The following is a 12,812-nucleotide window of genomic DNA, read 5'->3' as shown; positions in this document are numbered from 1 at the left end:
GGCAGATTCGCCCCTTTGCCGTCTGCCTACACCCCTTTGCCATGTGGGGGCAGACGGCAAAGGGGGGAACCAACCCCTTTTTAATTTATTTTTAATTATATCCAGCATTTTTAACAATAATCAGGATATATATATATATTTGACATAAATAAATTTCTTTCCGTACTCATAACCATATTAAAATAACTCTCATCCATAGTGCATACATATTATGCAAGTTGCATCCTTACCAAGCCATATATTACACCAGTTTCATCCACATGCATACAAAGTTTCATATATATCCATATACTACAATAGTTTCAATACAAGCCATGGTACAAGAAATCATCTTCAAGCATTCCATCAATATAATCCAAGCTTCCCGTGAAGTGAAGGTAATCTGCAAAATGACAAATAACAAAGTTAGAAGAATAATACTAGATGAAGAAGTGTATATATAGGTTATTTCGGAGAGAAATTAGCTAAGTATAGACCATTTAGGAGCTAACTAAGCCAATTATGTCATTTAGGTGGAACCCTAGCTAACTATAGGTCATTTCGGAGCTAAGTTGGGTAAAATAGGTCATTCCGGAGCAAACTATGCTTATTCAGCCATTTTGGATCTAGCTAGGCTAATTATAGGCCATTTAATACCTAAGTTAGGGGGAATAGGTCATCTTGCAGCTACGTAAGCCTTATTATGTCATTTAGGAGATAACTTAGCTAACTGTAGGTCATTTTTTATTAAATAGGTCATTTTGGAGCTAACTAAGCTAATTATGTCATTTCGTAGGATAATTAGCCAATTTAGCCTTTCTTGGATGAGTCTAAGCTACGTAGAAGAAGAGAAAGAGAACAAGAAGTAAAAGAAGGAGGACGAGGAGGAGGAGGAGGAGAAGGAGAAGGAAGAGGAGAAAAGAAGAAAGGAAGAAGGAGAAGGAGAAGGAGGAAGAAGGAGGAAGAAGAAGGAGAAGGAGGAGCTCCTGCTCCTTCTTCTCCTCCTCCTTCTTCTTATCCTCCTCCTCCTTCTCCTTCTTCTTCTTCTCTTCTTCTTATTCTTCCTTCCTTCCTTTCATTTTTCCTCTTTCTTCTCCTCTTGTCCCCTTCTTCGGGCTAAATTGGCTAAGAATGCCTTTTTGGAGCTAATTATGTCATTTCGAGGATAATTAGCTAAGAATAGGTCATGTTTTATTAAATAGACCATTTAGGAGCTAACTAGGCTAATTATGTCATCTAGGTGGAACCCTAGCTAACTATAGGTCGTTTTAGAGCTAACTTGGGTAAAATAGGTCATTCCGGATCAAACAATGCTTATTAAGCCATTTTGGATCTAGCTTGGCTAATTATAGGCCATTTAATACCTAAGTTAGGGGGAATAGCTCATCTTGCAGCTACGTAAGCCTTATTATGTCATTTAGGAGAGAACTTAGCTAACTGTAGGTCATTTTTTATTAAATAGGTCATTTTGGAGCTAACTAAGCTAATTATGTCATTTTGTAGGATAAATAGCCAATTTAGCCTTTCTTGGATGAGTCTAAGCTACGTAGAAGAAGAGAAAGAGAAGAAGAAGTAAAAGAAGAAGAAGGAGGAGGAGGAGGAGGAGGAGAAGGAGAAGGAAGAGGAGAAGAAGAAGAAAAGAAGAAAAGAAGAAAGAGAAGGAGAAGGAGGAAGGAGGAAGAAGAAGGAGAATCCTTCTCCTTCTCCTCCTCCTTCTTCTCCTTATTCTTATCCTCCTCCTTCTCCTTCTTCTTCTCTTCTTCTTCTTCTTCCTTCCTTTCATTTTTCCGCTTTCTTCTCCTCTTCTCCCCTTCTTCGGGCTAAATTGGCTAAGAATGCCTTTTTGGGGCTAATTATGTCATTTCGAGGATAATTAGCTAAGTATAGGTCATGTTTTATAAAATAGACCATTTAGGAGCTAACTAAGCTAATTATGTCATCTAGGTGGAACCCTAGCTAACGATACGTCGTTTAGGAGCTAACTTGGGTAAAATAGGTCATTCCGGAGCAAACTATGCTTATTAAGCCATTTTGGATCTAGCAAAGCTAATTATGTCATTTCGTAGGATAATTAGCCAATTTAGCCTTTCTTGGAGCTAACTAAGCTAATTATTTCATTTAGATGGAAGTCTAGCTATTTTTTATTAAAACACTAGAAATAACATACCATTATCGTCATCACAGCGGTGAAGCACGGTGGCTCTGGCTTGTTTCACCTGGAGAAGGCTGCCCTTGAGAATGCTCGACTGTAGAAGGGTCGTGCGATGCGTTTTGGGAGATATTCTGCACCAAACATCGTTTGTAGTGTGTAGTTAGCATGAGGACACTCTTAAGATCACTGCACTGAAATGAAACTCACCGTCCCCGCCACGTTAATGACTGGCATCGGCGGAGGGACTTGGCCGTTCTTCTCGCACATAGACTGTACATTTGGTTTCGACAAGTCAAACTTTTTATTTATTAATGAAACGGACATATAAATGCAAGATTTGAATTAACATGAAGAATAAACTTACCACGAAGAGCTCGTATATGGCCCTGTTAGACGCATCATTCCGTGCCCTCTCCGCCTCCACCAATGCAGTCGTCCTCTCCTCCAGCTCCCTAATTTCCTTATCCTTCTCCACCATAGCCGCCTGCATTGCCTCTCTCTCTTTCTGAATAGCAGCCTGCAACACAACTCATTGTTAGCAATGTAATCATATTGGTTCCAACGCACAACATAATGCGGAAAGATAGTTGAGTCCATTAAACTAACCTCGATGGCGAGCTCGACTGGCCGTGGACGACGTGTTATCTCCGGACAAGAGCTCGTTTGGCGTGCCTTTATCTGCCGGAGAGTGCTAGGACAACGTATAAGGCCGTCTCCAATGGCGATCGAGCCATGGGGCCTCCCGTTGCCAGCTATCATCACCAGCTCTGGATCAATAGGCCCCTCGCTCGGGTTAAAGTCCTCCCCTTTCCTCGCCTTCCCGTGATCTCTGTACTTCACGATCTTGTGGTGGGACGAGATGTTGGTGAAGTTTTCTGGATGCTCGAGGTCAGACTCAGAGAATGCCTTGACCTTCTTGTACGAGGCAATATGGGCCATCGCATACAGGTCGTACATCTGTGGCACCTCCGTCTTATTGTGACGTGCCTAAAAGAGAGAGAGAGAGAGGAAAATTGTATTAGTAAAGGGCTCAAGATAGCATTAAGAATGAAGTGCATGAGGCATGAAGCAAACCACATACCCAGTTCACGCCAAATTGGATTAAGTTGACGCTCCCTTGATGGTGTGGCACACCAACCATTTTGCCACGCCTCTTCTTGGCATTGTTGTGGCTGGCCTCCCACGTTTCGGAGCACCACTGATCCACCAAGGCCTCCCAACAAGCCATCTTATCCACACACCATCTCGGGGGCACCTAAGTTAATAAAGAGAAATTTGAGCGCGTAAGAACAAAATCAAGGAAACTAACTACAAAGCCTTAATAATATTTAATTACCTTCATGTAATGCTCCTTCTCCATCTGAGCATCACGGCAATTCGCCTTGTCAATCCTAATACGCCACGTGGCATAGTAGTCTCGAACAGCCTGCACCCGAGCCTTGTGCCGAAAGTTTTGAAGTAGGCGGCGACATTCGGTTTCGATAACCTTTGCCGCGTCCTCCTCGTATCCCTCCTCACACCTGTAGTAGGTCTGCAAACGAGACAACACCGATTAGTACAATAAATAGCTATGGTTGATTTATAATTGTGTGAAGGAGAAATTACCCAGAACTTTCGGATCACCATGTCCGCCTTCGTGTTTCACAAAACACCGTCGATCTCCACCTCCGGCGGGGCCGGGGCACCCAAGTAGTGCTCCCAGGTCATTCCTACCTCTCTCTTCCGACCGGGAAACGTAACAAACCCTGGGAAGTTTTTACGACAAAGAACACCAAGGACGCTGTTGGGCTTGCGGACACCCTTGGCAACAATCCAACCCCTACAGTATGACAAATTAAAGCCAAAACATTAGATATTTGAGAAAACGCGAAGGCAAAAGGTTAAATAAGAGTAAATTAACTTACTTGTCCCCATTTGGCCTAATCGACCACCTCTGCTCGGGGGGTCGCTGGCACGAGCGGGAGCCCCGAACTACCACGCTGGTAGATGGTAGCCCCCTCACCGAGCTCCTCGTCGCTACCAGCATCCCACTGGGTCTCTTGGGACGTACCCTCATCCCTGCTTTTCTCTGGAGTCGCCTGGAAGGAAGCCTCTGGGACACGAGTCTCGTGGGTCGAAGGCTCGTCGACCCGAGGGTCGTGAACCGAAGACCGTGTAGCCTCCACCTCAGACGAATCCACCCTAGAAGTCCTGTGCTTCGGTGAATCTGCTTCGGGTGGTGGCGGAGACCGTGTAGCTGCCACCTCAAAAGGCGTGACAGCCACCGCCCTACCTCTCCCGCGGCCACGTGTACCTTTAGTACAACATAAATACCAACATGAGTAATAAAATGTATATAAATACCAATATGCATACAACATGAGTACAAGATAAATACCAACATGAATACAACGTGTACCTTTAGTGCCTCTCGGCTTTGCGGGGGGTCGACCTCCTCTCACGGGGGCACTCCTTGCATAGTAGAGAGCAACAATCTCCGAAGAGGCGAGGCAGGAATGGAAGTACCCATCCCATCACCCGCCGACGAAGAAGGAGCCGCGGAGTGCTTTCGACCCTTTCCCACCATCTTCCAACACCTGTCATGACAAAGAGTAATTGAAATTAGTACAACATAAATACCAACAGGAGTAATAAAATGTATATAATTTAAGTGTATCATCGTCATAAATCCCAACATGACTAATAAAAATTGAATACCTAACATGAACTCAAAATTTATATATAGTATAATAGTTGAATACCTGACATGAACTAATAACAATTGTGGTCGTCTATATATGCTTCGGGGTCAATAAATGCATCATGATCATCACTATCATCAATAAATGCATCATCATCATCACTATCAAGAAGAACATGTGGAAGTCCACCATTACGTAATCGGTCAAGAAGTGGTAGGTCATCCGCAGCAGTAACCTCTTCTTCTTCCAACTCTTCCTGTTCGGGCTCAGGGGTTAAGATGGATTCATTGTCGCTGTCTACTTCAATGTTCCGGGGTGAAGTAGAGCGTTTCTTGAAATGTTTCTTGGACATATGTGTTTCTTGGAAGAATTCTCCATCATATGTGTCTGGGTTAATGTGAGGTTCGTAAACCTCTTCATTGAGGGTAGGTGGTCCAATATGTGGTGGCACTTCATAAACGACATCCCAACCTTTGAGATTTGGATCAGTTTGGCAGGCCCATGGTAGATAGAAAACTTGTGTCGCCTGTTGATCCGTAATATAGACATAAGGAACATCTAAGTGGGTGTTTTGGTTGATTTCGACTAGTCCTATATGTTCATGAGTCCTTCTAGTCTCCCTTGGCTCAAACCAATAACATTTGAAGACTACGACGGTCGATGGGTTTTCACCATAGAATAGAAGTTCATAAATTGCTTCAACTCTTCCATAATACTCGGTGTCTCCTTCCCCGATAGCAGAGACAGAACAATTTGTACTCTTTAGGTCGGGCATAGATAGCTCTTTGCCAAAGCTACGAAAGTGATACCCGTTGATGTTGTATTTGTCAAATGAACGTACCTTATAGTCAAAACCATTAGCGACTTGTCTCAACTCGGCGTCCATAGACTCTACATCAGCCTACAAGTTTAATATGAAAGAATGGATGCATTAGCCGCAAATTAGACCAAGAAATCAAATGGGCCCTTAATGGTAATTAATTACCCTTTGTTTGAACCAAGAGATGAAACAGGGATAGTCGCCTCCATGCTTTGCGAGAAGCTCATACTCTTCGATGGAATCCTTTTCGATGACCGCTCCATCCGAGAATTCGGCGACGTATCGACTATATCAAATATCCGGGAATAAGAGTAGTTCAAAGCAATTAGAAGGTGCGGAACAATAAATTACCGAGAACTTACTCGATCTACGGCCGCACTTCTGTTAGGTTGGTGAAGATATACAATGAAATGGTCCGCCATTCTTCGACATCCAACGATTTCCCTTTAGAAGCACCGGATGGTGCGAGCTTACCTTTGAATAGGCCGAGGTTGGATCGATTTTTTTTCGATCGCCATCATTGTACCGAGGCTTTGGGTTATGCAAATGATTATTTTTTGCTTCGTAGTGTGCTGTCATGAAGTTTTCCGCCTCCTCAGTAATGAATGCCTCGGCCATCGATGCTTCAATTCTACGTTTATTTTTACACTTAGCTCGAAGCGTCTTCTGCATCCTCTGAGTTGAGTAGCACCATCGATTTTGAACGGGCCCCCCCATTCTTGCCTCGGTCGGGAGATGCAAAATCAAATGTTGCATTGGAGTAAAGAAGCCCGGTGGAAAGATCTTTTCTAATTTGTAGATCAACTCCGGCGCCAACTCCTCCATTTCATCTAGCACGCCAGGCGATAGTTCTTTCGCACAAAGAGAACGGAAGAAATAGCTCAGCTCTGCCAGTACTAGCCATTCATCCTCAGGGATAAAGCCACGCAACATCACCGGCATTACCCGCTCAATCCATATGTGCCAATCATGACTCTTGAGCCCAAATATTTTCAATTTCTCAAGACTCGCACCTCTCTTTAGATTCGCAGCATACCCATCGGGGAACATCAACCGCATTTTCACCCACAATAGCATTTCCCTCATAGCTGGCCTTTCAAGATTGAACCATGCCTTTGGCTTCGCAATGCTTTACGTTCCTTTCCGTTGTCACAAGATTTGCAACGGTCTATCACATAGAGCCTCCAGGTCGATTCTAGTCTTAGGATTATCTTTTGACTTCCCCTCTATGCCGAACAATGTACCAAAAATGGCCTCCGCAATATTCTTTTCAGTGTGCATCACGTCAATCTTGTGTGGGCAAAGGAGGTCTTTGAAGTAAGGCAGATCCCATAAGCATGACTTGTGAGTCCAGGCGTGTTCCGTATTATACCCTTTGAAGTATCTTGGACGCAAAGGATCAGGCTCGAGAGCGTTTAACTGATCTAGGGTCTGTTGGCCTGTTAACGCACCTGGTGCAGTGTTTTTGACAACTCTACCTTTGATGAAATTCTTATTGTCTTTTCTGAACTTATGGTCAGGATCCAGGAATTGTCTATGCATGTCGAAGCAAGAATACTTGCGACCAGCCTGTAGCCAACGGAACTGAAGAGCTGCCTTGCATGTGGTGCACGGGAACCTTCCATGCACACACCAGCGAGCTTATAGCGCAAACATCGAATAATCATGCGTCGAGTACATGTACCACACATGCATTTTAAAATTTGTTTTGGTAGCCGCGTCGTAGGTCTTGATCCCATTATCCAAGGCTTCTTGCAACTCATCCTTAAGCGGTTGCATGTACACATTCATATTCTTCCCCGGATAGTTGGGCCCTGGAATTATCAACGTCACGAAAATGTTCTTTCTTTTCATAATCTCTCCGGGTGGAAAATTTAGTGGAATGACAAATACAGGCAAACAACTGTATTGTGCTGCCGTCATACCATACACATTGAACCCATCCGTGCTGATGGCAACTCTAGGTTGCCTTGGATCTTCCGATTTATCCTTATGTAATGCATCGAAGTGCCTCCACGCAAAACCATCTGAAGTGTGTACCAGCATCCTGTTCCCATCCGCATCTAGTTCGGTTCTTTTGCCCAATTTGTGCCATGTCATCTGTCTGGCCGTCTCTTCGACCATGAAAAGGCGTTGAAGTCTTGGTACGATTGGCAGATACCGAAGAACAGTAATGGGGATTTTGGTCTGATTCTTCTCACCCATGCCGTTGTCTACCACAATATACCTGGAAGAATTGCAAATGGGGAAATAGTTCAAGGCCGCATAGTCAAGCCTAAATAAGGCACATCCATTCTCACAGGCATGTATCTTCTCATAGGGCATCTTAAGTACACGGAGGATTTTCTCTGACTGGTACAGGTTTGCAGGCAGTACATGGCCTTTGCGTAGAAACCATCCAAATATCGTCATCATCGCGTCGTAGCATTCTCTGCCTAGGTTGAATTGAGCCTTCAGAGCCATTACTTGCGCGATGGCATCCAGCTGACAAAGCTCAGTCAGCTCGTGGAGAGGACGTTTTGAAGACTCCAACATTTCATAGAAGGCCTTTGCAGATTCCTCCATCTCATCGTCCGAATCCCGAGCATCATCAAAGTCTTGCACCATGTCTTCAATCCTGGTACCATGCTCGTCGGTGCGACGACGAATCACCTCAGCTCTGGCACGTTGGTCAGACTCACCATGAGAAGTACAGACCGTATAATTAGGCGTAAAACCCCACTTCTGCAGGTGTTTACCCATTTCAAACTCTGTCTGCTTTTTCCAGTTGTCGTAGTTGGGACAGGGGCACCATGTTTTTTGCTGGCCATTTGCAAATGCGGCTCTCACAAACCCCGTGGGTACTGTCTTTCTGACTAGGGTGACCAGTGTACATCCAAGCACGATCACTCATGTTGCCTAGCTACCTATGGGGGCACATGAAATAAATATATAATTCATCATATATATTCATACGCTAATAAAGTTTGTCAGTTTTATTACGTCCATGCAACCTACACGCTAATAGGTAAAGATAGGTCCTAATCCCACCCGAGTATGTGTAGACTGGGTTGGTTTTCCCATGCTCTGATCCAGATGCAACGCAGAAATTCGGCAGCACCTCCCCGCTGTTCTCCTGATACACGTCTCGGCATCAAGCAGAGAGGATGTGTACCCGAAGAACAACAGGGGAGGCACTGACGAAATTCCGCATCGGATCCGGAGCACAGCATACGGGAAAACAAACCCAATCTACACATACTCGGGTTGTCCATGGATAATGTTGGACAATTCGAAAGGATGGCGGTTATAAATATGCAAAGAAATGCATATTTATAGATGTCGCTCTTTCGAACGAGAGACGCATAATGGTCACGCATACTCATGATTGAAGAAACCTATAGCTAGCAAGTTTCATTGGCACGAAGACCGGGACAGAGCAAATTAAGGTGGTAGGAGGAGAAGCCATTTGTGCTGACCAACAAACGCAAGGACGGAGCTCGTCCAACGCACGTGGAGGTCGTCGAACAACTGCACATTGAAATTCACACGATCAACACAAATATGATGTTTTTATAATTAACAGAATCGGAAAATATGTGACCTAACTCATAATTTACAAAACTATGACCCCATCGGTTTGTGGATGGCCGAAAAGCACCTTCTCGTTCAACCGGAGGCAGAAGAGTTAGTGGAGTGTTAGTGGCGTCGGGACTCAGTGCCGTCGAGGGTCGGTGGTGTCGGGTGTCGGTGGCGTCGGGGTTCGGGGGTTAGTGGTGTTGGTGGTCGGGGGTAAGTGTCGTCGGGGGTCCAGGGTCAGTGGCGTCAGGGGTCGGTGGTCGGGGGACTTTTCGGTCAACAAGAGGCCCAAGAGGTGTCGGAGGTCGGGGGTTGGGGGTCAGTGGCGTCGGGGGCGGCGTATTCTGCCAGGGTGTCATCAGGATGTCGTGTCGGGGTTTCGGGCATCGTGTCGGGGTGTCGAGGTGTCAGGGTGTCATTTTCTTCTTCTTCATCTTCTTTTTTCCTCCTCTTCCTCTTCTTCTTCTTCTTCTTCCTTCCTTCCTTTTCTTCATCTTCTTCTTCTTCCTCTTCTTTCTTTTCCATTTCCCTCTTCTTCTTCTTCTTCTTCTTCCTTCTTTTCCTTTTTCGTCTTCTTTATTCTTCTCCTCTCTCCTCTTTTTCTTCTTCCTCTTTTTATCCTCCTCCTCCTCCTCCTCTTCTTCTTATTCTTCTTCCCTTATCTACTTATTCTTCTTTTATTCTTCATCTTTTTTCTACTTATTTCAATTATGACTATGTAGAATCTAAACCTATCACTAAACCTATCGCTAAACCTATATAGCACTAAACAGCAAAAAAAATAACAAAAACAAAATCTACCAATCATTAACTAAAAAAGAATCTACCACTAATTAACAAAATAGAATCTACCTCTAAATTAACAAATCAAATAACTAACTAAACCTACTATTTAACTAAACCTACTATTCAAATCAACTAACTAAACCTAATTAAAACAACTAACTAAATCAACCACCACTAAATCAAATAACTAAATCAACTAACTAAACCTAATTAAATGAAAAACTCACCTAGCCGGGGAGGAGGGGCGGGAGGGGAGGCGAACGGCGGGCAGGAGGGGAGGCGGCCGACAGGCGGGAGGGGAGGCAGCCGGCGGGCGGGTAGGAGGGTGTGGGGAGGAGGGGGCGGGAGGGGAGGCGGCCGGCAGGCCAGAGCAGAGGCGCCCGGCGGGCGGGGAGGAGGGGTGCCGCGGGCGGGCGCGGGGAGGAGGTCGCGGGGAGGAGGGGGCGGGGGATGAGGCGGCCGGCGGGAGGGGAGGAGGGGGCGGGGGAGGAGGTGGCCGACGGGAGCGGAGTAGGGGCGGGGGAGTAGGCGGCCGGCAAGAGGGGAGGCGGCCGGCGGGCGGGGGACGAGCGGCTGAGAGAGTAACTGTCGGAGCGGAGGAGACTGTCGGAGCGGATGAGAGTGAGAGTGAGAGGGAGACGGCCGTTAGGGGGGGCTCGCTTTGCCGTGTGCCCCCCGACGGCAAAGACTAGGAGGGCAGACGGCAAAGGGAGCAGCCGTTATGGGGTGGGAGGGGGTGTACGGTGGCACCCCTTTGCCGTATGCCACCGCTTTCCCGTCCGCCTGTGGTTCCTTTGCCCTCCGCTGGCCGACGACATAGGGAAGGTCGACGGCAAAGAAATTTTTTGCCTTAGGTGTTGTCTTTGCCGTCTGCTTTGCGCCAGCTGATGGCAAAGAAGTTATTTTCCATGTGTCAGCAGACGGCAAAGGAAAGGCAGACGACAAATTTGTGAATTCCAGTAGTGACACTTCAATCAAAACAATCATGAAGCAGTACGAACAGATGATATCTCGCTAGCTCTTTCTGAGACTGCAATACATAAATGCACAGCACCTTCAAAGACCAAGGGCTGTCTAAGCATTGTAATTCATGGCAAAGAAGATCCAGTCACAGTCATACTCAACATCAGTCAAAATCAAAGCATAAAAATGATAGAGGTGCTCTCTAATTGGTGCTTTTGTAAGAAGAGGATGACTCAACAAGAACATAAATAGACAGGCCCTTCGCAAAGGGAAGCATTGATTTGCAGAGGTGCCAGAGCTCAAGCTTTGAAAACAGAGATAATAATTTTGGGTGGCATGCTTTCATTGTCAACGCAATGACTAAGGGTTTTTCACCATCTTCCACATGCTATAGGCGGTTTCCAAACAGAAAAGTAAAGTTTTGACTCCCCCACCACAGATCAATCACACTCCACGACTAGCGGAATACTCGGGTGCCGTCCATACCAAAATCAATCGAGGGGGAGTTTTGTTTGCAATTATCTTTTCGATTTGAGCATGGAACTAGGCATTCCAATTACCGGCCCCTTTCTCGTGCATGATAGTGAATAAACACATATCGAGGTTAACACGCCTAGCATGGAAGATACTGATAGCCCCCTATCACCACATGAGCGGTTCGGGCATGGAAAACAGATTATTTCTTGAAGGTTTAGAGAGTGGCACATGAAAATTTACTTGGAACGGCAGATAGGTACCGCATATAGGTAGGTATGGTGGACTCATATGAAACAACTTTGGGTTTATGGAAGTGGATGCACAAGCAGTATTCCCGCTTAGTACAAGTGATGTCTAACAAAAGACTGGGAAGCGACCAACTAGAGAGCGACAACTGTCATCAAAATGCATTGAGATTAACCAACATTGAGTGCAAGCATGAGTAGGACATAAATCACCATGAACATGAATATCATAGAGGCTATGTTGATTTTGTTTCAACTACATGCGTAAACATGCGCCAAGTCAAGCCACTTGAATCATTCAAAGGAGGATACCATCCTATCATACTACATCATAGTCATCTCAAAATTCATGTTGGCATCCAAGACAAACCATTATAAGCTCCTAGCTAATTAAGCATGGCATCAGAAACTATGATCTCTAATTTGTCATTGCAAACATGTTTATCTCACAACAAAGCTAAATCAGGAACGATGAGCTAGTCATATTTACAAAAACAAAATAGATCGAGTTCATACTAGCTTTTCCAGGCTGAGTCACTTCATCATATATCGTCATTATTGCCTTTCACTTGCACGACCGAATGATGTGAACAATAATAAGAGTGCTCGTGCATTGGACTACGCTGGAATCTGCAGGCAAACACAAAGGAGAAGACAAAGTAGTATGGCTCTAAAACAGATAAACAGATATGCATGCGAGAGCCATTAAACATTGTAACCATGGTCTTCTACCTTGACCCAAAGAAAAAGAAAACTATTTACACGGGAAAGCTCCCAACAAGAAAAACATGAACAAGAAAATCTTTTTGGGTTTTCTCAAACTAGAGAAACACATGAAAAGAAAACAAGAGAAAGAAAATAAACTAGCAAGGATGATACAGTGGCAAAGTGTGAACACCGACTAACAAAGTGAAAGCGTAAGCAAGAATATAAAGTCGGTGAGAAACACGTACTCCCCCAAGCTTAGGCTTTTGGCCTAAGTTGGTCTACTACAAAGGAGGGAAATAACCAGCTCCGGTGTACTCCGGACTGTACTGAGGATGCCACTTCTGTGTGAGCTCCTCTGGCTCCCACTGATAAACTTGCGTTTGGTACTCGACTGGTGGCTCGGGCACAGGCACCTGTCTGAGGGCATAATAATGTACCTGCGT

The sequence above is a fragment of the Hordeum vulgare genome, chromosome 4H (assembly GCF_904849725.1).
Source record: "Hordeum vulgare subsp. vulgare chromosome 4H, MorexV3_pseudomolecules_assembly, whole genome shotgun sequence".
Taxonomy (NCBI): Eukaryota; Viridiplantae; Streptophyta; class Magnoliopsida; order Poales; family Poaceae; genus Hordeum; species Hordeum vulgare.
Note: the sequence above shows the minus strand (reverse complement) of the source record.